Source organism: Meleagris gallopavo, chromosome 1 (assembly GCF_000146605.3).
Source record: "Meleagris gallopavo isolate NT-WF06-2002-E0010 breed Aviagen turkey brand Nicholas breeding stock chromosome 1, Turkey_5.1, whole genome shotgun sequence".
NCBI classification, from domain to species: Eukaryota; Metazoa; Chordata; class Aves; order Galliformes; family Phasianidae; genus Meleagris; species Meleagris gallopavo.
The window spans coordinates 82,777,129-82,800,758 of NC_015011.2; the positions used below are offsets into that span (position 1 = coordinate 82,777,129).

General features: G+C 37.6%; 1 protein-coding gene and 1 long non-coding RNA gene across 3 annotated transcripts in view; one reads left to right on the forward strand and one right to left on the reverse strand.

Annotated features, from left to right (window-relative positions):
* Positions 1–23,630, forward strand: part of FILIP1L (filamin A interacting protein 1 like) — a 198,623-nt gene that overhangs the window by 142,685 nt on the left and 32,308 nt on the right. The window lies entirely within an intron of this gene.
* The window catches only part of LOC116217299, a 50,832-nt gene continuing 33,896 nt past the window's right edge, over positions 6,695–23,630 (reverse strand). The window contains exon 2 of the long non-coding RNA XR_004161684.1: positions 6,695–7,763. This is a non-coding gene — a long non-coding RNA (uncharacterized LOC116217299). The remainder of the gene's footprint in view (positions 7,764–23,630) is intronic.

Below are 23,630 nucleotides of genomic sequence, written 5' to 3' on the forward strand. Positions count from 1 at the left end.
GTAAAAGACCATGAGCTGAATTCCCTATACAAACAGATGATCATATGAATGCTAGACTGCTGGCCATCAATCTAAAATAACAACACTAACCACAGAGTGATTAGAGGTAGAAAGTGTAGGCGTAAGGGGAATCTGCACTTATTTTCACATGCTGCATAAGCATCACACTAGAGTACAACAGAGAACAGCTGTTTAAATAGTCTAACTTCTGTAAAACATCAAATCATGAATTGTAAGAGGTAGAGCAAATTATGGTTTTGGCTTGTGCTAGAGCAAGGAACTAGTCCTCATTGTACATAATAAAAAGCCAGGGATGAGTAAGTTCTCAAATTCAACCTGTTAGTTTTATGAGGGGTGAAGGAAAGAAAAAGGAAAACAAAACAAAGAAACAACAATGATATTTAGTTCTAGATGAGATAGGTACATAACACCAATGGAACCTAATTAAATACAGCGTCTAAAAGTCTAAAACTGCTTGAAGGCACCATGGAAACAACAACAGTAACAAAACAGTTTCAATGTAAATATGTACCAGCAAATCAAAAGAAACTAGAACATTCTCCTCACAGCACGCTAAACAATTTAACATGAGTAAAATAAATTATGCATAAAGACATCATAAGAAGGGAAATTGTGCAAACCAGGGTGTAAAACAGACCAGAAATAGAAATGCTGCTCAATAGAAATGCTGTTATAAAACTGTCTAAGAGGAAAGTCTGCATCCCACTCAAAGTGGAGAAGAGGGAATTGCTGTGGACATCCTTCTTCTCAGTGAACAGTGAAGCACAAAATTCATTTTTTTGGTCACTACTTGAGGGTTCGTTTTTTATTTTAATTTTGCCCTGACTGCCAACACTGGATTCCACCATGTGGGAAATCAAGGAAGCGTTCACATGAGTCCCTTTATGGAGTATGAGTTCACAAAGCAAGCTAAAGCTGAACAGGTAATAGGAAAAGTTTTAAATCTAATTTGTGCAAACACAAAACAACAAGCTTACTAACACCTTACCAGGACTGAATGATATTAAAGAGTTTGCATGAGGAATGGTGAGCCATTAGCTGATGGCTAACTCCTCCCCTAGAAAAGCCAGAGAAATGAGAGACAGTATTCATTTTTAATTGGAGATTCTAGGATTAACACAAGTAGAACTCCAGACTTATTCATTTGATTTGACAACTAATTAAAGGAAATTAAAGAATAGGGCTAACAGATATCAGGCAAATGCAAAAAAATTCCAGCCCATTGAGAGGAAAGCAGAATCATGTGCCAAGAGTCTGTTTTCCATCTGCATCAGTCCTTGAATTGAGTAATGCTTTGCCCTTCTATCCCCCCATTAACCCTGGTATCTGCAAGTGAAGCAAGACTAACCGAGCTCACAGCAGTTCATTCATCCCTATCCCAGCACAAATATGTTTTTCAAGTACTCACACTCTGACATGCCTAAGAACAAAATTAAATGGTCTGACTAGCTGCTTGCAATTGTTTGAAATAGATGTTTACAAAGGCCAATTTTAAAATCAAGTTTCTTATGGAGTTTCTGTGTGCCTCTCCATCATCATTCTATTTTGTCACCCATCAGCAAATTTCAGAAGAAATGTAAGAAAGAAGCAGAGATCTCTAAACTATGAAATGCCTGCTGGGTTCCTGACAACGATCATCTTTTAGTGTCCAGGACATTAAATAACATACCAGTTTGTCCCCTGTGCACAAAATGTGCACAATGATTTAAGACACTGTAATATCTTCAGTAATGATGACATAGGAGGACTTAGATTCCAACACAAGAAGATAATGAAATCATGAATGTAGGGATAAAAAATCCTGAATCATGTGAATACCATAGCATTTCCTCATAGCTCCCAGGTCTTTGCTTTAAAAAACTTCTCATGTTATCTTGTTTATTAAGGAATCACAGAATGGCCAGGGTTGGAAGGGACCTCAAGGGTCATGAATCTCCAACCCCCCTGCCACATGCAGGGCACTGTACTATTATTCAGCTGGTATAACTACATTTGGAAAAAGAAAGCTGAACATTTGATGTACAACACTAAAAAAATCATTATGCTTCCTTATTGAATGCAAGCACTTCACTCTTCTCGAGTATAAAACAGAATGATGACAACACCATGCATCACTACCGGTGCCAGGCCTTATTTATAGTGACTGCATTCAGGAGAGCGCAAACAACAATGCACTACAACTAAAGAACAACGCACTAGGTAGACATTCTTATGAAAGCACTGCATGTTGGTTTCCTTTTATTTTTAAATAGGCTTCCTCTATTTGATCAATTTCATAGAATCATCACAGAATCACAGAATGGCTTTTGTTGAAAAGGACCTCAAAAATCATCTAGTTTCAACCCCCTTGCCATGGGTAGGGTCACCAACCTCTAGACCAGGCTGCTCAGAGCCACATCCAGCATTCACATCCAATCCAATTTGACCTCAAGTATTTCAGTTCTCAATATTAAAATAATTACATTTCTTTTCTTTTTTGGTTCTTGTGATCTGGTCCCAAAAGTGTTCTAATTTTTGCAGTCTTTCTGACAAAACATATATATTTGGCTGCATCCTAAAAGAATCCAAACCTTCACTTTCTGTTCAGATAATATTCCCATTTCTCCATTTATATGAGGTACTCATAATATCTTATGGTTATACAACCTCATGCTATATTAAGATTACTTAACCTGGAGAAAATGTATTCAGAAACAAAAGGTGAACTTTGTTTCACATTTGACATTAGAAATGTGATTTAATTTATAGATGAAAACAACTAAAAGCTTATAAACAGCTTACAGAAGAAAACATCTAAAGTCAGATATAAGGAGTGACTACATTCATATGCCTCCGCAGTGAGGCAGGCAGCTGAGCTCCCACCTTTGCCCATGGATTCCTGTGACAGTCATTACAGCCTGTCCAGTTGACTGAAGAGGTGTCTTCAGGTGGAGTAAAATCCCATTGCAGAAGGGAAGCTGTTAAGATGACAGGTTCACTACTACTTTCTGTGACATCTGTTTTCATAGGCAATTTGAAAGTCAAATCTTCACTGGGCTATTGCTTACATTTATAATACAGTGATCAATAGCACAGTGTCTTAGACCTCTCCCTCATGCACCAACACAGGCCACTGAATCTGACTCAGCTTAGCAAGTTCACATCTCCTGTGTCTTTCACTTTCTCTCAACTCTAATTTTCCTTAAATTTTCCCTCAATCTCTACAGCTGGCTCACCAGGTAACTTTTAATTTAATCCTTCCTGGCATCTAGGAAGCAACACCTCACTTTCTCAGTTTATCAGCTCACACTGTGCATTTTGCTTCTCTCTCTTTCTTTCTGCAGGGTATTTATGTTCACAAATACAGTGTTATGTGATAGAAGCTGGTGCATGATAGGGGATATGATATACCTACTCAGTACAATGCCCAAGTGTTTATGAGCACTGTTGTCTGACTCAATTCTTTCTGGGGTGCAGGTCCCCAGACTTGCTTTCCAAGGCCCAGAACAGTGCGTTTAAAAAAAACCAAAACCTCCAACATCTAATACAATAAAATCTATGATATGGTTCACAATCTTAGTTATATCTGACCTCAAGCATCTATGAAGTGCTATGAAATCCATGTGTGAAAAAAATTCACGTATATAAAGTTGTACAATCAAATTATACTCCTTTGACTTAATCTAGTAACTCCCTGATATACTTCTGTAGCCTGTTTAGATTTCTTTCTGTTCCACCCCTGTTTACACAATTAGATTTCTCATTTCAGTTCTTAAGAACATCATCTTCTTCATCTTTTGAAGAAAAATTCAGGAGATGGAAAAAGAAAAAAAAATCCCAGAAATATCCGGAAAGCATACAGATTTTACAGAAGCCCAGTAACTTCTGTTCTGCAGTCTGCATGTGGAGCAAGTGGAACTTGGCTAGCAGATACACAATGTATGGGAGTTTTGTCAAGTCTCACAAGGACACATTTGGCAGTAGAGGATAAGATGGTTAGGAAATTGGTGCTAAAGCCACAGAGTTAAAAAGGAAATGCGAGAGTGAAAAAAAAAAGTTGTTCTTAGGCTAGTGCTGCCTCTTCTCTTTATTCAAGTTATGTATTCCTATTTATCAGCAAAGGAAAGGAAAAGCATATCAGCATTGTATCATGGAAAAAAGAAAAAATACAATCACTGTTTCAATTTTAACTGTTTGACTAGGTTTAGAGTTGTAAAATGTATCTACAACAAGAACCTGAGCTTTGTTTGAATGTTTATAAAAACTCCAAGTTGAGAAGCTAGCAGAATAAACTGTGTATTACCATTGTCAGTGTAAATTACAGGTCTTGTTTGCCACAACCCATTGCAGTGAGAAGCTGGCTGGGAGCCAACCAAAAGTGAATAATTTAAAACACTCAATCAGTTACAATCTGAGGCATTTTGTTTAGTGTTTAATAAGCTCTCGAGGGATGGCAAATTACTAAAGCATATTGTCTTGACATGAGCTAAAACAGTCCTCTTTCATCACCACTTTTTTGGGAATTCGACATTAATGCATTAGATGAACTAATGTTTGTATGTATACATGCACATACAAACATACATGCACATACATACATACATGCAAACATTTTTGCACATATGCACATTAAGATATATTTTATCATTTTGAACATCTGATGTTATTTATTAACATTTCAACATTCCATCTTCAAACTAAAATGTTCATATTCAGTAAAATTTCTATACATATTTATATGTTCATTCTTCCATCTACTCTTTCTACTGGATTTCTTGTTTTATATCTGAAGAGAGAGTATAATCAAATGCATCACACACATAATGCATGATGAATATAGGGAAGGCTACTCAGGAACTGCTCTTTGGTTTATCTCATATTATATGAGAAAAGAGAGCTTCTACTAACATAAAAACATGTTAACTCCAAAACTAAAATTATATCCAAAAGTTGTTTGTTTCTGTTATTGATAAACAGATCGTGACACTCACTTACACCTGAAGTTTCTGAACCAAAGAATTAAGGAAAATCTACTGAGCCTTTACAAGGCAAAACAAGGGCACTGAAATTGTTAACAGTTACTGTAATTTTTGAGGATTCAGGGACAAGCAAGAAAAAGTATGGAAAAAGATTTTTTCTGAGATCAAATGTATCACTTATTGGAAGTCAAAATGAGACATTATCACCCAAGAAATTATCCTGCCTCTGCTTACCCTGCAGTTTGGTTTGTTGGGCATCCTGGGTCATTCTCTGTTAAAGAGACCTCACATTATGTTTGACAAAGTGCCCTAGTATAGTAATACAAAGGCTCTAATTTCAATGGATATCATTATTTTTAAGGCTTATTCAAGACCAATATTTTAGAATATACCATGACTGCTCATTGTACATGTTTTCTTTTACTGTGTATCTTAAGAAATTCAGGACGCTACACAAGCTGCAAGGAACAAACAATACTGATGCTTCTCAAAACAGCATTTTATCAGTTGTGCCCAGGAAAAGTGCACAGGCTGATGGGTTCACCCTACAGCACTGCATGGCTATTCTCATCCTTGAGACAGCCCACTCACACTGGTTCCACTCTAAATGTGTGCACATGCCACACAATTTCTGATCTTTAACATGGGATCTGCTCAGTTGCAACTCTACCAGCATCTCAGCCACCAGTTAAATAAAGGGCACAAAAGGCATCGTGGCCTCCAACTACAAGTTTCATTAAAGGGATGGAAGAGCTCTAGAGAAAGATGGAAAAAGGAAAAAAGCCTTGTGATGTGTTCTGGCAAGCTGTTCCAACCCATGGGTCACAGAATGGCTCTCCTGATCTAAAATGAGGTTTTGGAAAAAGAAATTGGGAAAAGGCAGTTATCAGCTAAAACCTCAAGTTATCCTTAGATGCACAAACTTGGGATGAGGTCTGGCACAGAGTTACAGATTATGGTGTATAAAATACATACCCTGCAAGCCTGTAGTTTATCTGTAGTTCTTACAAGCGGTACTGGCAATGCACTGCCTAAGGACTGACTGAAATGGCGGGAGCAGCGAAACAACGAGGGCTCTATGCCAACTTTGGACACTTGTGCCACACAATGCTTGCCCCTCTCATAAAGGATATGAGAAAGTTTGACCAATCATTTCTCACCAAAATATAACTTAGAATGTAATTCAGAAATCTGTAAAAGTGATTACAGTAAAGATTAGATTTAGCTAAGCTTTGTGTTTATAGTTTGTCTTTCACAGTATCAACAAAATCCACACAGGATTACATGCAGAAAAGGTTAGGTTACACTCCTCAGCTGCTTTTTGTGTTGTGACATTTAGCATTGCTGCAGGTTACTAAAGTGAGTCAAATTGCACAAGCTTGAAACCTGTATATTTTGATCAACAGGACTTCTTACTGTAAGAAAAAGAATCCTATAAAACTTCATCTCCAAATGTCTGTCAAGTAAGGAAAGCTTCAGCCTCTATAAACAGCAGCACACAGCAATATGCATTGCATTTTTCTTAAAAACAAAATTACTGTGCACACCTTCATTTTAAGTTTCTTTAGCAACATTCTGAAAAGCCAGAAATTCTCTATCTATAATTTAGGGGGAAAAACAACAACAACAACAACAACAACAAAACCCCACAAACAAACAAACAAGTAAAGACAAACAAAAAATACTAGGAAAGATTAAAGTAAATTTCGTAAAACTTAGTTTAGACAAACTTTTTATTCCCTACTACAAAGTCATGATGAAATGGCAATGACTGTGCTTGGTGGTACCCTAAGCATAAATAAACAAACGTGTAAAAATAAAACTAGGATGTTTTGGCTTCCTCGGAGGGGAAGGGAACAAGGGGAAAAGAATTTATAACATTTATTCCATGAAAGGAGAAAAAAACATATTTAACCATAAATGTAAAAACCCTGACATGGTGACCATAATCTCAAAAGGTGTCCATATTTCAATTACTGTCATTCATTTACATTGTGGAAATATTTGATTCATTAGTCTACATGGAAGTTTTTTCAATACGCTTTCATTTCTCCACACTAATTAGCTAATATCATACGATTTTACATCATTTAAAAACATACAAACAGTTTCCTTAAAAGGAAACAGTATAAAATAGCATCAGATGACATTCTAGGCTTTAAAAAACAAATATTTACAGAAGATCTCTACTCTAATCATGTTACATCCTTTTCTTATAATATTTACAAACTTTACATTATCATTTGCAATAAAGTCCTAAAAGCATTAGATTTGCTGTCTGTTAGTTTACCAACGGTATGCAATTCTTAATCATCTTTGGGCAGATTTACAACATAGAAAAGAATTTACAAAAACAACAGCAATGTGGGCAGGCTGGGGAAGTAAACAAGAAAACTGAGCCCCAAGACCCACAGCAGAAACTCATCCTAGTAGAACAAACCAACACAGCCTACATCAAATCCTGAAAAAATTACTCTGGTGACACTGGACAAAAGGAAGAAATTATTTCAACGGTTCTATATCCCAAAGAAGCTTATATCTACCCAGGTTAAAAGTCTCAGTTTAGAGAATACTAGCACTTTCTTGGCCTGTACCAAATATGGCAGTGATTTCCAAAGCCTCGTTATAACCAGTACCCACTGCTGTGTAACAGCACAGCTATGACAGAGAGAAGGCAGCCCTGCACTGATGAGTTGTGCCATTCAGCAGTGGTAGTAGTAATAGTAGTGGCCATCCATACGATTTTAGAACTTCAGAATCTTCCTGCATCCCGTGGAAAGATACCTAAAAGTGAATGAATAACAAGGTTTTGGTAAGGAAGGTAAGGAAAAACGCATAATGAGACCACTCAGTTTCACATCCTGGGTGGCAAATTGAATGGGGTTTCAGAGCAGCAGGTACAATGTCTGTAGCTGGAGGAAACAGACTTCTGATCGACGCCCTGTAATTCTAGCACCAAGAAATCAAAGGTAGACCGGGATCAAAATGCATTTCTCCCAAAGCCCTGATGGCAAGCCAAATTAATATGACACTATATAATGAAGTTCAGTTCCATCTGCACCAATAGTTGAGTCTAAAATATAGCAGACTACTGAAAATGGAACGTTAAATGGCTTTTAATTCAGGCAATGGAAAATATGCCCCTTCCAAACCCATTGTCCCACCCTTGCCACAAATACTCAAAGCAGCTCTCAAATTAGTTCTAAAAAGCATGCTTGGTTAAAATCTTCTCAAAGACTGATGCATTTGCAAATCTTGAACATGATCAGCAGTCCACTGATACACGACATGATTACCTGCCTGAATTCTCTACAAAGAAGATGGAAATTGGGCATGTTTTCAAAAATTAAGAGCTGCACACATGCACGTATCAAAGCTCTGAAGATGTGTTTTATGCAGCCAGTAGCTCATAAAAAAGAGGAACTGTTTAGAGGGCAACTGATTGCCAGGTCTTATGGAAATTACAAGTCCCTGAAGCTCAGCTGATCTTGAGAAGTATATGTTGCTCAAATAGAAAAAAAAGCAAGACTTCTAGTGGCATAAAAGACCTTTCAGGCATTTTAGTCTTCAGGAAGGAGCTGCAGCAGTAGCTGGTTCTCATCCAGCATCCCTTGAATGGGGACAGAGATAACAGGGAGCAGTAGAGTCAGCACTGGACATGAGAAAAGTTAGGAAGAAAGAAAAGGGATGAGTTCATTTGTGCTGAAAATGTTAGCATTACACAAGAAATGGAGACACGTGCACATATTCTCCATGCCCAGCAGGCAGCCTGCACGTCTGTTTGAAATTTGCTCTTCTGCAGGACTTTTGCCAGCGATGGCACACAGACAAGTTGCAACCCTCTTGCTTAAAAAGGCTATACAAATCATGCAGACTTTCTCACACCATAAAAATGTCACAGTTTCATGGTTGTGGAATACCATGATGTACATGCTGTCAGTTAACTCTCTTCTGTCACCTGACAGTGGATATTGGTTGATATAATTCTAACAAATATACTGAAGTAAAAAGCTGTGTCACCCAAGGCAAGTCATAAGAGCAAGTTAGGCCCATGCAACAGCCAGTCTGTGGAAGAACTCAAAACAGGGATACAAAACGTAGCTATCTCCTTCACAATTATTTTCTTATAAACTGAAACCCAAACAGAACACCAGAAGGACAGAATTTCCTTAAACACACTCTGCAAAAATGACTCTTAATCAGGGATCAGAGCTCTGAGCCTTTATCCTATTTGACCCACATTGCTCCAGTCCACATAGTGACTGTCAGGATTCTGTCTGCATATAACTGACTTCACCAAAGTCAACTTACCAAAAAACCCCAGCAAACTAGGGGATAATTGAATGCAGAAAAATAAGTAATACAGAAGTATATTTAAAAACCTAACCAGCTCCACAGCTTAGTACAAATACCAGATACATTTTCCCAGCGCTTAGTTAGAATGGGTGACAACAAAAATAACGTAAATTGGTTTCCTTTAGCAACATTTGTTTTCATTCTTTTTTACTATAGTATTTGTTGTGATGTCATTTACTTTGGTAAAGAAATGAAAGAATCCCACTGCTCAGATTTCTCAATCTTCAGGGTGCTGAACATAGAGTACTAATTAGGGAGCTGTTAGAAAAAAACTAGATTTAGTTGTTTATCTGTTCTTAAATATTGTGTGCTACTCTTCTCCTTCTCCATTCCCAGTCCAAGCTGAAACGATAGAGCCCCAATCCTTCATCCCAGCTCATCTGCTGCTCTAGCACAACCACCGCATAAATGAACATTACTTTATGATTGTGTAGGACTCATTTCAAAATTAAACCACCAGACCATAAAACCCCAGAGCCAGAAGAGGTTACAAAGAAGAGTGAACAAATAAAAATGTCACTGAGTCCATTTTGCTTTCCTATGGAAAGGTTTAAGATCTCTGAGGAGCACAAGCCTCACACACAATGGATCAAGCTGTATTCAGTTGCTCAGTTGCAGCTTTCCAAGGGCTACACCACCCTTGAGGACATAGGCCATATTCCCAAAGGCAAATATGATGAGGGGCATTCTCATCAGGTTTGCCCAATCATTTTTCAATAGAAATAATCCATTCTGCTTTCCTTTTTCAGCTTCTTTTCTTTTTTTTTTTTGAGAAAATATTCTCTAGACTGAAGAGTTTTCAGTTGCAGGCCAGACTAACCAAACTATGTCCCTGAACACTTATTTTATATGTCAATAAAAGGCCTTTAAGACCAGTTTTGATTTTGACCCTCTCAATGATGCTCTCACTTGCAATTGATTATTTAACTCAGTACACAAAATTATCCAAAACAGACAGAGCTGCACATTTCCTGCATGCCGCATACAGTTGGGGAGGCTGCATTTTGCTTACAATTGTACACAGATGTGTGCTCAGGCTAGCAATGCTCCTTTGACTAAAGTTAGCGGGTTACCTCAGCATGTACTTCACACTGGAAATGTTATTTTGGGTGATGCCAGTTTCCAGGATAGCTCTTCTCTTCAATAAGTAGTAAATCTTAAGTTGCACTAAGCCATAAACATTCTTGCTAACTTAACATGGTAAAAGAAAGAAAAGAAAAACAAAAAGTAAACAATATGAAAATATATGAGGTTTTCATTTTTTCCTCTTTAAAAATGAGAATATGTTTGAACACAGGGTTGTGTTTTGCATCCAGATTTTCCCTCTATTCCTTGGCAAAGATGCTCTGAATCTCACACATCACCTTCCATTCCCTTGGAGAGCTCTCTGGACAGACATTATGAAGGAACTGTAAGATATGGGCTACATACAGAAAACCTGAATAAACGGAGCAAGCATTTTTGTCTTTAAATAAATCAGTCCCTCAGAAGTTAAGTGTACCAATTATGTGGCTAACATTAGGGCAACAAATTTTCCCTTGCCTTCCTATTGCCATATGCCTGTCATTTTTTTTCCTACAGTTTCCACTCACTGTTTCAAACATATGTTGCCACTTATGTGCCAAGAAAGGAATCTCTGAATTACCCCCTTCATGTATGATGAAATGGCAGACTGAATGGAGCCAGAGAGAGCACCATTAGCAGTTATTCACACTTCTGTTTTCTCTTAACTTCCTCTTCTCCAAAGTTTATTCCTCCTATGCAAGGGGATGTGTAACTATGAAGCCATCCATGAGTCATGCTTCAAAATATATAGCCGTAGCCATGCACTGGAGAAGTATTTTTTTTTTTTAAGGCCACCTTAAATAAACTTTTTCTCCTTTCAGTTTCCAGATGGAGGATTCTTTTGTGAATTGCTTACCCAAGCATCAACACTGGTGATCCAACATTCTTTTCCTGTATACTCATTGCTCAGTTTACCAGTGGTTTGCAAGCTCTGTCCCTGGAACTTGTACTTCCCCGGGGTCAGCCTAGATGCGCACTTCACAGTTTCAGAGCAGTGGGCCTCTAAAAACATGCATAGCTGTATCTATGCTTTTGTTTTTCCCCTCAAGAAAAGACCACAAAAAGATAAAGTCATGAACATAATTCTTCAAAGAGAAAAAAAAAATCCAGCTAAAGAATCCCCCAGTGTTAAAGAATTCATACTCCTGAGGGTGGTTAATCTGGCACCTTGAAAATCTGGCTGAACAACTGCCCATGGGGACGGATTATCTCAAGCATTCTAATAACTCAGTAGAAAAAAAACTATCTGCTAAAATGGATGCCAGCAGCTACCTTTCAACCTTGCTAACATTAAAGAGGGGTTACCGGAAGTTCATCCATCAGGAAACGTTTTCAAAAGCAGGTTAAAAAATAACGAAGTGTTTCCAGGAGCTGCTCAATGACAAACACAGAACAAAAGAAAGATGTGTTGGGTAGTTTCAAGAGAACTTATCTGCCCCCAAAAAACTCTTCATGACATAAAAAGGGAGGGTCCAGAGGAAGGCCATAAAGATGATCAGAGGGCTGGAGCACATCTCTTATGAAGAAAGGTTGAGGGAACTGGGCTTGTTCAGCTTGGAGAAGAGAAGGCTCCAGGGAGACATCCTTGCAGCCTTCCAGACTTAAAAGGAGCTTATAAGGAGGAGGGAGACCAACTTTTTACATGGTCTGATAGTGAGAGAACAAGGGGAACTGGTTTTAAATTAAAAGAGGGGAGATTTAGATGTTAGGGTGACATTTTTCACTCAGAGAGTGGTGAGGCACTGGAAAAGGCAGCCCAGAGGAGTTATAGATGCCCCATCCCTGGAAATATTCAAGGCCAAGGTGCATGGGGTTGGAACTGGATAGGCTTTAAGATGCCATCCAGTCCAAGCTATTCTGTCATTCTGCAATTCCAAAACGTGTCATCAAACTAAAACGAATTCTACTGAAAACTAATACCATCACTGTTTTCTTATCTGATGCTCTTATAATGAGTGTTAGCATGAAAAAATGCCACTTTGTATTTCTACATCATGGTGGGCTTTTTGGTTTGGGTTGGTCTGAAATTGTTTGTTTTGTTTTGTTTTCTGTATATGAGGACATACGGACAGTTTTCAAAGGAAACTGGAACCACAAATTTAATGCTAGAAAACCACATGATCAGACAATGAAGAATTACCTTTTTCCTCCATTTAAATTCTCAGGAGCATAATGAAACCAGTAAGATGCATTGTGTGAAACCCAGTATTTTTTTAAAGCGATGAACATGTTCCTGTTAAAAAATTAAAAATGTACTGGTGATAAGAAGAGAAACTATCCAACACAGTTTGCTTTTGCACTGTGTTTTGTCACTAAGTGACTTCTGAAAATAGTTGTGTTTTTTCTAATCTGTTTTTTAAATGTAATTGTTATTGCACACACGTCCCAGTTGTCTTTGAAGTACCAAGATGAATATTTTGAGGCCTACACTTTCAAAATCAGGATCTTGTTCTGAAATCTTATGGGATCACTGACTATCTGGGATAGATCTAGACAAGAACTGGGGGGACTTTAAAAAATTACCAATCAAATTTAATATTTCCGAAGACACCCTGGGAAAGGCACATGAACAAAAAAGCTGCCAATTACTCTGGCCTATTTATCTCAAAAGGAAAGTCAATATTAATGGATGACTCACTGTGGTGCTTAATTCAGTGTGGGAGCAAAACAGGTTGGAAGAAATAAGTAAAATTCATAGCCTTGGGTTGAGCTGGAGTTTTCACTGAAAAACAGTGCATGGTCTAAAAGACAAACTTGTCCAAAGGCTGTTGAGCACTCTTACTTTGAAAGTTTGGTGCCATTTTACCATTAAAGCACACATAAAAAATACGTTACGACAACACAGGAAATCATCTATAGATCATCACAGCCACAAGATTAGGATTTTAAGTGTTATTTTAAAATATTTTTTTAAAAATACAGTCTCGTTTTCCATCAAGCAAGGACCTAACTATTTATTTTATTTAAGCTAAGATCTATGGAGTCCGGCTTCATTAAAACTAGACTGAGATCACACACAAAATGTCAGGACAAGCAATAAAAGACCAAACTTTCATATATACCTTGAGAGCTATAAAGCCTGTATGCAATCATTCACCAAGAAAAAAAAAAAAAAAAAAAAGTTCTTACTAAAACCAGATTAGTTCTAGACTAGCCTGACTAAAGTTGCCAGACACATAGCAGTAATTTTGCACATATGGTCCTCAACAAGTGAATAATTCTAAAAAGAGCTTAAATTAGCTTTGAAAGACAAATTTAATATCCCATAACCAACGAGTTTCTTTCCAACATTTTTAAGAGGATCATCTTCCAATAAATCAAAACTACAGACTTAGTGGAAATTGGTCTGCCTCCTTTGAATTCGTTCACAACAGGAATTACACCACATGAAATTTCAGCAAACTGGTCTATAAACATGTCTGTAAAAGTCTTCTGGCTCTTTCCGTTTGTTTACAAAAGTAAAGTGAACCCTTTATCAATGTTAAAATCTTATTTTCCTCAGTTGCACTCTTCCCACATTAATTCTATCTCCAGTCAATTGTTTAACACCACAGTTGTTGATAGGATGGTTAAGAAATGGTTAATTTTGAAAGATTACGTCTTCCATATGCAACTACCATTCAGCATCCCACCCTAAGGGTACAATCAACCAATAAGAGCATTGTTCTGATTATGTAATGCTTTATAATTTGATATCCCACTTGAGAGCTCTTTTGGATGTAAAGACAACTATAGCATAGTGACTTTGCAAATAAGATGATGTAATGTTACTCTGGAAGTGACTGCACTGTAATGAAACATATGAGCATGTCCCGTAACAAGCACACATTTCAAAAGCCAAAGTACATTTCAGTCTGAACTATTCAACATCAGTTCTTTCCCTTTTTGATTTCTTTACCTCTTTAGCTCTTAAAGGCATTGATATCAAACCAGAATTATGATTTTCTTCAGAATTAGCCACAAAACTCCCTCAATTGAAGTTAACAGGTTCTCAAAAAAATTGAATAAGCTTGTCAACTTGTATTTATGAATGAATGTGAAAAACACACTGTATACGTAATTTTAAGAATTACAAGGAAGTTGTCAAAAGAATACATTAAGAATTTGTGCAATTTTTAAGACAGAAGTTTTATGGGGAAATGCAACTTATATCAACATACATATAATTTAAGAGTCAGGAAGACATTTTTACTTGGGGTTTACATACAAATGTTGAAGAGAACACATACACAGTACATTCATTGTCCATCAAAGCAGAAACAGCAAGAGCTTATGAACGTTTTAAGAACACACATGTGCACAGTTTTAAAAAGACTGTGACTTCATATATATATATAAGCTACTATTACAGGACAATGAAGAAGCACTGAAAAAAAAAAAAAGAGAAAAAAGCTTACAAGAATTAAAACATTCTGACATTTACTAGAAGAATCACACAGTGAAAAACAAAATTCTACTATCATCACAGTAAAATCCTTTCTCAACTCAGATTAAGGCTAAATGGAATTTGAGACTCTCTGAGGACCCCTCTGTTATTCTGGAACTCTGAGGACCCCTCTGTTATTCTGGAACTCTTCTCTTTTCCAGTGACATTCCTAAAGGAACCAAAGTTTGATCACAAGCCTCCCTCCATTCAAGTACAAAAGCTAGAAGTGTCTAAATCATTTCTTTCCAGTCACTTTAGTGGGCATCAGTATCTTCACATGGTCCCTCCCACACATTCCAATAACCCACTCATTGAATTTCTTCAATATCACACAGGCAGACTAGAATTCCACCTGAAAGTGCTTGCCTCTTTTACAGCTTTTGGCTCCTGCATGCCCTTAAAAATCTGAGATGAGCATAGAATAGCACAAAAGGAGAAGAGCAAAAGTCATATTAACATCTGGTGAAGTAGTTAAAAAAAATAAAAATAACAGGATGGTTGTACCTACCTGTTTCTCCAGCAGATCTTAAAATAAATAAATTACTATACTTGTAAAAGGATCCTCAAACATGATTTCCATCTTCTTTTGTATTACTTAAGTCATTAATGCTACTCCCTGAAGCCTGTAGGAATTCACTGCCAAAAACGGATAGCTTTCCTGTTTTTATGATATACCTAAAATAGAGAAGATGCTTCCAAGAAATCATTTCCCACAATACTGAAGCAAAAATAATGGTAAGAGTTCATTTAAACGATCCAAATTCTGACATCAATACATGTGGAAAACATAGTGGTATGGCATTTAAAGCTAAAAGTATCATAAACAGCTCTCAGACACATTTCTAAAGAATAATTCACTGAATAAATCAACAACCTTTGCAACCGTCACCCATAAATGCTCTGCAGTATCTACAGTTCTTTTGTGTACGTTTACACAGGCAAACTTTGAGCAATTCTCAAAAGGTCAGGAGGGATTTCAGATTTCACTCCCACTCAAGGTCCACCAAAGCAAAATCACCAGTAAGGGTTTCAACAAGCCTCTGAGGTACGCGTGTTTCTTCTACACAGGTTTCTATCCCACCAAAACTGCTCCAAGAACTCTGCTCACTCACCACATTGACCACTGAGCAAACTATACATAGCAGCTTTCAGACATGACTTGCACTGATTTAGATACACGTGGATAGCTACAAGTTAAGACTCCACGTACATACTCCAGCTCCAAGGTCAAAGACATTTTTATAACTCCCAAATAAAGTGTTTATTCTTGTCAAGCTCCTTATAACCTTATGTCACTCTGGACACAATTTAGACTTCTAGTAAAATAATCCCTTCTATTTCAGTAGAGTTGGATGCATGTATTCTCCTCTTCACTCAGAAGGAATATCAAAAAGACTGATTTTTTTTCTATGCTAGAATAGCCTTTGCTCATCTACTATGGGGATTCTGAAATAAATAAAACCAGATGATCAGGGTAAAACAAAAATGCATCAAAGAACAAAAAAATTCAAGCATCACAAATGCAGACATCTTAGGAAAAGCCAACTTTAATCAAATTTTATCAGGTCATCCACAACAGGGTCTTATTTAAGCAACACAACATATCTTAGGAATTTGGAAAATACATGTTTTTTTGTAATTGCCAGTTCTAGGCCTCTGTTCCCCATACGCAGAATCCAGACACTTCTTTAGGTATTGCTTTGAAAGTTTAAGTAACCATAAATGTTTCATTTTTCACAAAAAGGTTGCAAGCAGTATCATAAGCACTGCATTACAGTAACTAGAACTGATTTCCTCCTTCGGTCCTTGCTACCGGCTAGAGTTACGCATATATTTTTACGTATAGATACATTTATGTGTTTATTTTTGAAGGAAAAAATAATAATAATAATAAATTTACCACGCTCAAATCTTTGTATTTCAAGGATCACCTCAGAGCACTAAAGCCTGTACCATTTGTATCATCCTCACTGAGAAAAACAACTTACGTTAAAAAGATAAGGAAGATTACAACTTGAAATTATGTGTTCATTTAAGAAGTCAGCTTGCTTAATGATTATTGCATGTTCAATGGGTTTGGTAACAAAAGGACTCACTTCAGGCTTCTTTTATACAAAACTGCATTACAACATGAGAGAATCCAATGCATCTCTACCTTTAATGAGTTCTACATGGTACATCACATGATCACACACATAACATTCACGCAACCTTTTCTGAATTGTAACTATCATTCATCTAATGAATACTGATCTTTACACTGTGAGCTTCTGAGTTCAATGGCTAGAGTAAACAGAAACAATGCCCTGTGAGAATGCTTCCAACCAAGTTATCAAGGGGAAACAACATTCAAAGGAAAAGAACAGAAATTTTGCCCTTACACAAAACTAAAAAATAGGTAATTGTAAAAAAATAGATTAAAAATAAGCTACCAAACAACCAAAAAAACCCAAATCAAAACAACAACAACAACAACAAAAGACAAAGAGAACAACCAAAACAACACAAGATAAAGGAGACCATAAAGCACAGGGAAGGTTGCAAGGAAGACTGTTAAAAGAGCACAGAATTGTAGAGATTAACAAAAATTTTTTGTCTTTGCTTCAGGTGCTAAAATAGAATTGCCTTAAGTCATTTCTTTGTGCTCTAGTACAGCATTCAAGAATGAAGCAATCTGTGGGTTATTCAAGCATTTACTTCATCTCCTGAATGACCTTCTTAGTAACAGCCCGTCCTGTTGACGCAACTTCCAAAGACATGAGATCAATAAAAATGTTCCAAGATACAGGCACAAATTTAGCATTGCTGACTATAAGATAATAGGTCTTAATGTTGACATCTTTCTTGCAGGCTGCCATACAAACAACAAAAAAAGCCAAATTAATACCTTTTTGTATTTATTCTCCTTCCTCACTCAACGATTCTGTGAAATTTTTGTTGCATACTCTAAAGCTATGGAGAGTCAGTCTGCTAAATGCATTTCCCCATGCCCAAGAGACTCCTTGAACAGTACCTGCTGTGGGCAATACTAATACAACTACACGAGACAACATGCGAGGAGATCAAGAAACTCTCTAAATGCTTTTCCAGACTACAGAATTGAACCACATGACAAAGTCACATTTTTAAACCATTAATCTATCAGATAGCTTTGCAATTCTGAATCCCAAAGGGATCAAAGTTTTTCAAGGTATGCTACATCCCTGGGAATCCACAATCTAAAATACGCTGTATGGGATACACTTGCCTCTGTGTTATTTCAGTATAGATTCCTTGAATCACCAATAACTAAAGTCTACTGTATGACTACTGAAATTTCAGAGAATAAGGAAAAGATTTTAAAATGTACTTTTAGCAGTCCAAGGCACCTGTGGATCAGCATCATTCAGTAACAAGTAAAGAAACAACAGACACAAAGGGAAAAGCATTAGTGAAGAGATGTTCAGTGATATGGAGGATCTAAAGGGATAATTTGATCTACTTTTTTGTTTCATCTGCATCAAAGCCTTGAAAGGGACAACCATCACTGACACCGCGCTTAGGTCATGTCTATGCAGCAAGTTAGGTCAACTGCTCAGAAAGATTTGTTCCATTTAATATAATGACTGGAGTTACAGCTTAGGTTAACACACAGAAAAAAAAATCCTGAGAGAGGGATTCACGTGGAACCTGATTTGAAGCTTAAAATGTTTCAGTCACCATTTCTGTGAAGTTCTACTGCTTTGGCTGCATTTAAAAGGACATGGAAAAAGAAAAGTAGGCAACTGAGTATAGTGACGCTTATTTTTTTGCTGGGTTCCAATGACTAAAGTGAATATGTTCTACTGAAAATATGTTCTACTTTCAAACATGTTTCCATGTACATAATTTAGCTCCCTCCAATCAGGCCCCATCTGGAGTACTGTGTTCAGGTCTGGAGCCCCCAGTACAAGAAAGACAGGGAGGAAGTTCTTTACTGTGAGAGTGGTGAGGTGCTGGAACAGGCTGCCCAGAGAGGTGGTGGATGCCCCGTCCCTGGAGGTGTTCAAGGCCAGGTTGGATGGGGCCCTGGGTAACCCGGTCTAGTATTAAATGTGAAGGTTGGTGGCCCTGCCTGTGGCAGGGGGGTTGGAGATTCATGATCCTTGAGGTCCCTTCCAAACACAGGCCATTCTGCGATTCTGTGATTACAACTTCCTTGTGCTACTGCATTAACAGTGAAATGGCTGCCATGCTTCAGAAACAGCCTGAACAAATAGGCATATTTGCAGAACAAAAGTTTTTAAAAAATCAACGCAGAACAACACTAATAAAAACTTCTGAGTTCAAACTGCTTGGTAAAATACACTATTGTGCAGAGTTTTCATAGACCATAAAAAGTTATCTCCATTCATTATGCAGAAAATTTACTTGGCCAAGATTTATACGTGAAGACATACATATTAAATTCAGTTAGTGTTTGCTCATGGCAAGCTCTGTCCCACACAAAAATGCCTTTTTCATTAAAATTTATCTTGGCTCTATATACAACAGGACTCCATCTCACAAAAAGACATGGAACATTTGCCAGTTCCTCTTAGGAGAGAAGTCATTAGTAATGACATGAAAAGATGCGGTCATACACTTCTCATGGCAGAGCCCAACAAAAAGGAATCAAATTATCCCTGATATTTGGCTAGGAATTTTGTTTGTATCTGACAAAATAGGGAGAATAATGGAATCTGCAAACAATAGGGGAGTTTGGGAAAATATTTCTTCCTGCTGCCAAAAAAATTAAAACACACAGTAATGAAGATATGAATCTCTTTCCGTCCACAGTCCATAGTCAAGACACATGAATCTTAAGAATGTTATCTTTAGAACTTTCTCTTGCTTCTCCCCCTTGCTTTCCACAATTTATCAATAGTCACTGCATTTCAGACTATCTTTTAGCCACAATGGCCTTCATATTTCTTCCCATAATATTCAGAAAATAATATATGCAGTGGGATATGAAACAGTAAAACAGTCTTTACTGATGAAATCTAAGAGATCGTCAACCACAAAGCTAGGAAAAGTAATAAAAACAAATTGAACAGAAAAATTTAAAAAGATGTTATCAATCCAGGAAAACATTCAGAAAGCGAGCCCTCTTCCACTGACTTAATGGTAAAACTCCCATAGACTTCAGAGAAAAGGCTGAGTATACACTGGATAAAAATCCTTGAAAACACATGAGCTATTAATATGTTAAATGTCAGATCCCGTTTATACAAGCCACTAAATTGGACTTGTCAATATTGTATGCATTTCAGTACTCCAGTATCCCTTGCAAAGCTTAAGCAAAACTCCATTCCAATAAAACAAACAGTTTTAAGTAATGTAGAATCCTAACAAATGCCTTGATGGTATTTGTACTTCTGTAGATGTCTATTTTTGGAATATGAAAGTAACCTAAAGATTTAGATCCCATGAAGAACTTTGAAGACTGAGTCTCAGTGATATCTACATGGAGGAAACGTGACTAAGAGTCCAATCCAGCCAAGAATTTCAATATATCATTAAAATCAGACTTATGCTGAAGTCCTTACTTTTTTCAACAAAAATACACAGGACTATGTTTAAGTGCTTTGTTGAACTGAGGCCCAAGTTCTAATTTCCTTTATTTATCTTAGATACAAAATGGCTACAGGAGGGGAGTCAAATGCTGCAATAGATAGGTTATGGGTTTAAGGACACAGGAACGGCTGCTATGAGCTGCTATGGAAAGAAAGAGAAATAGTTTTAACAACGGAAATAATGGGAAGAAATGAGATATTTTAAGATAGAGTCTAAACAAGAGCCTCAAACTCATTTAGCTTACTTGCCCCATCTCTTCCCTGCCTGTTAACCTGCCATCTTTCCAGCTTCAATTTTTTCAAGTTGAATCCTAAGACAGTGTGGGTGCAAATAATAAAACAGAATGGTAAGCAGAGAGAGAACAGAGACTAGAAAGAAGATACTGCAAGAAGGCTGCAGGGAGCAGCCCCACTGCGTCAGAGAACGCAACAAATAAGGTTTTCATTTCGTCTTTACTTTCTACAGATCCAGTTTCTTTTGCTGTCACAGTACCTGCAAATACACTAGTTCTGAACAACTCTGACTAGTAACTAAGGAAACCAAATTGGTTCACAGGGAGCAATGGAAAGTGACATTTTTTCCCCTCCTGTGAACTCCACCAGGGACAGATCTGCACCTAGAGATAGTGGAAGACACTGTGAGAAGGCAGTAAAGGAAAGCTTCTCAGTCTGTAATACAAGCTTTTTATGTTAAAGGAATCCAAGAGCTGGAATTTTTAATCATGCATCTCCTTAACAGTGCTTGAAACAGTGCTGTACTCTGTCTTTTATGAAGTGGTGACAATGCAAGAGAAGGAAGACAGGTCACTGCACACTCAGCTGATGCTCTTTGACAAAGCACTTTTGCAGAAGGTCACAGATGTGCACTTTTATATCACAGAGGAAAATTAATTAAGAAACTTGAAGTTCATACTTCAGCTGTTCCCAGATGTAAACACAGATTTACAAACAGGAGGATCTGCATTCCCTGTTCCCTGCTCTAGCCTGCCCCCAGACTGTCAATAAACTTATCACCAGCACTATCTGACCCATGTTCCTAGCAACTCGAAAACAGAACTGGAACTTAAGGATGCTCTTTTGTTTATCTGCTTTTGGGAAGTCTTCTTCAAAGCTGTTCCTAGGCTACAATACCTCTTTCAATGTGGCAAAACAAACATGCAGGAAATTTTCACGCAATGAAAACCAAAGAGATAGGGGATGTGCAGGTAAAGGGGAAGATGCATGTGAAGAAAAAAAAAATAGAGAAGGAAAGACAAAATCATTAAATAAAAAAGAAAAATATTTTTCACTCTAACTATCTGTACGGGTACGCAGACAAACACACATTTAGAAGAATGCATACAAATTTAACTCCTAGGTACCTTTAACAGATACTTTACACACGGTAGACCCCTCCTTACCTGATTCCCATCCTGCAACCTTAGTTGGATGCAGCATTTCCCACAGCTCACTCTGTGACAGTCCCTGCACCTGCAGCTGTCCTCTTCTTCCAGATAACTGCAGAGTCCCAACAGAAGAGTATGTAGCTGACTATGAAACCAACTTCATGTTCCTCATACCAAGATAACCTTGATGAGCAGCTATGTAATGCAAATGCAACATCAGCACAGTACTTTTAAGAAAAATAAACCAAACAAAATAGTAGTTCCCAAAAACTTTAGCCAAGCCACCATACAGCCCAATTCTACCTGGAAGACAGGCTCTTTTTTGTTTGGATTTGGTAAATCTTCTTACAATACAAAATAAACATTATCCTGGTCTATCCATTGATATTTTCACACAATACACTGTTATTTCTAAAATCAATTTTTAAAGGATCAATACAAAGGTATGTCACTATTAAAGAGATTTGGAAGATTTTAATCAAATCAAGCTGAATTTCCTCAAGGACTTACAAAGGGACAGCAGTACCCTCCATGCACACAAGCAACACATTTCTGAATAAGCCCTAGCTTATTCAGGCACAGTGCAAAGGCTTGGCTAAAAATTTCCACCTGAAAAACAAATGCAGTTTTAAGACTGCGTTCAGGATAAGAATGTGCAAGTAGCAAGGAGATATCTTTCTTTTTAATGAAATACAAACATTTTAATCACCGTTTGTCTTCAAACACATGGACAGCACCCCCAAATAAATGAACTGCATTATATACCAAGGCAGTGGCACAGACTGCATAGGGAGGTGGTGGAATCACCATCCCTGGAGGTGGTGTTCTAGAGCACTGAGGAATGTGGTTAGTGGGAACGGTGGGGATTGGGCCAGGTAGGTCATATGATGAATAGATCATAGCAAAGTTTATCTGAAGACTAAAATTCAGATGTTCAAAGTAAATTGTGGAGGCATCTAGCCTAAGAGAGCTGCACAAAACAGCATGGAATGCCCTTTGCATGGCCTAATTTACTCATCAGCACTAAAAGAGTTTATTTCAGTAACTTAGTGGAATTTCCACAACAGATTTTCCTGTTATTTCAGGTATTTGTTCCTTGTGTTCTCCGTGTTTATTCAGGGCGTACACTGAAGGACAGGGAATACAAGAGATACGCTTTAAGCTCCACAATCTAAATCCTTCTTTTTGGCCTTCTGCCTTTTTCCTAAATATTAAAACAAACGACTCATTTCTCTAAGACCTTACTAAAAATAGCTGGTCGGGCTTCTTAATTGTGTTAGCTGGAACACAAACATGCGAGAAGGAAAGGGCTCTGCAGGAAAAACACCGAAGGAAAGAAAAAAAAAAAAGGAAGGAAAAAGAAGAGAGAGATTTCATCTGGCCTTCCCATCATCACTCAGAGAATTGTTTGGTAGTTACATCATCAAGGAAATAAAATACTATCCTCCACAGACCCGACTCTTACAGAAGGAAGGGGAAAAAAAGGCTGAAGTTCCTATCACCCTCTGAGGAGCTGAGCTGAACTTCTTTACGTTTTTTTTTGTTTTTTTTTTTGTTTGTTTTTTTGTCATGGGAAAAAGCAAGCGAGAGAAAAATAAAAAATAATTAAAGAATAATCATAATAATAACCCCTTCGGGACAAGTTACTAAGGGAGATGCGCTTGGGTATAACATAGCCCCTCTTTTTTCAAGTTCCAGCCTAACTGCAAAGCGTTGCAGCTGATCAGCCAACAGCTTGAGTGCCCGCGTTGCAAGAGACCTGCCGCAGCCCGGACCGTTCCCCCGTGGTCCCTGGGCCACGACCCGGCGGGCACGGCTGGGGGCACGGACGGGGTCATGGCTC